This window comes from Nannospalax galili, unplaced genomic scaffold, assembly GCF_000622305.1.
Source record: "Nannospalax galili isolate Female #2095 unplaced genomic scaffold, S.galili_v1.0 scaffold7488, whole genome shotgun sequence".
Taxonomy (NCBI): Eukaryota; Metazoa; Chordata; class Mammalia; order Rodentia; family Spalacidae; genus Nannospalax; species Nannospalax galili.
The window spans coordinates 28,122-30,252 of record NW_008358540.1 but is presented as its reverse complement, the minus strand read 5'-3'; the positions used below and the strand labels follow the sequence as shown (position 1 = coordinate 30,252).

The window sequence follows — 2,131 nt, the reverse complement described above, 5'->3', positions numbered from 1 at the left end:
TAACGTAGTCTGTCAGGTCCGGTTCAGCCAGGTCCAGACACAGATAGCACATGGGAGAGCACTGCCCTCATAGATGGGCACAGTGTAGTTGACCCTGTCAAAGGAGTTCATCACGATGCCAATTGTAGGGCCAGATGCGTAAAGGGACAGCACAGTCTGGATAGTTATGCACATCACTAGGGTGCTGAAGGTCTCAAAGATGCTTTGGGTCAGCTTTTCACGATTGGCCATGGGGTTCAGAGGGCCCTCAGTGAGCAGCACCGGGTGCATGTCCGAGGCCCCCAGGAGGTGTGGTGCCAGATCTTTTCCATGTTGTCCCAAATAGTGAATACCATGCCTGATGGGTACTTCAGGGTCAGGATGCCTCCTTTGCTCTGGACCTTCTCATCCACATAGGAGTCCTGTGGCCCATTCTTCTGGGAGCCCAGGATTGAAGGAAGACAGACTGGGGAGCATCATTGTCTACAAAGAATCCAGCTTTGTACATACTAGAGTCTTTGTTGGCAATGAGTGTAATGATAAAGTCATCCATGCCAAACTGTGTGGTAGGTGTGGACCAGCAGAGGAGCAGAAGCAAGGGGCTGTGCCCAGGGGGTAGACTTGGACTCACTTGTCACAACATTATTCTTTTTTTAAAAATTAAAATATTTTATTTATTGTGTGTGTGAGTGTATTAGCATGAATGTGTATAAGTGCACCTGTGTCAAAATGCAATACCCTAGGAGGTCAGAAGTGGGCTTCAGATTCCTTAAAACTGGAGTTTACAGACGGTGTCCCTGTGAGGGTACTGGGAATCAAACCAGGGTCCTCTGTAAGAGCAGCCTGCTGTGCCCAGGGGGTAGACTTGGACTCACTTGTCACAACATTATTCTTTTTTAAAAAATTAAAATCTTTTATTTATTGTGTGTGTGAGTGTATTAGCGTGAATGTGTATAAGTGCACCTGTGTCAAAATGCAATGCCCTAGGAGGTCAGAAGTGGGCTTCAGATTCCTTAAAACTGGAGTTTACAGACGGTGCCCCTGTGAGGGTACTGGGAATCAAACCAGGGTGCTCTGTAAGAGTAGCCACGAGCCATCTCTCCAGTACCACCACCCCCAGCACCATTCTTAAGGATACATAAATGGATGACCATTCTTTGTAAATGTAACCTTCACTGTATAAATTGGCAAAACTTTCAGATCACCCTTTATATCCTCAGTGCTGCATTTCACAGTGGAGAGATTTAGTCATCAGAAGATGGGTGTAGTCTCTCCATGGATCAGTGAGTGTCAGGGCCAGATTTGAATGCAGGATTGTATGAATGTAAGTATGTTCATGTTGTTTCTATCCCAAGATGAACCACAACTTGTGAAATGGGAGGCAGGACAAAACAGAATGCTGCTGAATTCCCAAATCCTTCTCCCTCTGCACTGTACCATATTTACCATATTTGAAATGGTTTTAAACACTCACAGTCTCTAATTGATTTTATTTCAAATGAGAAGGAGAGCCTAATGGAAATTTTCCCACATGATTTCTTTTCCTTTCCATCACTCTTGATCTCTCTGTCCCTCTACTGTTCTGTATTATAAATTCATTTTTTCATCCTAATATAGAAATAAATGTACAAATCATAACATTCCCCTCTCTACCAGCGTCTGGTACTGAAACTCTCAATACTAGATTTTCAAGAGACAAAAAGTTTAAATCAAGAGAATGTCTATCTGTGATCTCAGGTGTTAGCTGTCCTCATCCTGTGTTCCATGTCTTAATTTAAAATTGACGACAGATGTTTGGGGATCACAGGACAAACACTCATGGAGACCCTCGATTCCATTTCCTCAGTTCTCTATTGGTACTTCCAAAACTGATCATTTTTTTTTACTGTTTTAAAAAGCATAGTTCTTGGATCCATGCCAATGTCACAGCCACCACCTGTAGGGAACAAGCTTCCAGAACATTAGGCCACATTTATCTTGTCAGGCAAGGGTCTGGAAGTACAGCTGCATACGATTACCATGTAAGAGTCAATGAATTTGTTCTAAACTCACTTCTTAATCTTCCAAATAATAAATTTAGTCTTGACCTCTAAATTTCGTTTTTCTGTAAGATCTGTGTATGGGTTTCTCATTTTAATATATTTGTAGTAAT

General features: G+C 42.5%; 1 pseudogene; it reads right to left on the bottom strand.

Moving 5' to 3' along the window:
- Positions 1 to 4: 4 nt before the first annotated feature.
- Positions 5 to 532, bottom strand: LOC103724698 (annotated as a pseudogene).
- Positions 533 to 2,131: the final 1,599 nt, after the last annotated feature.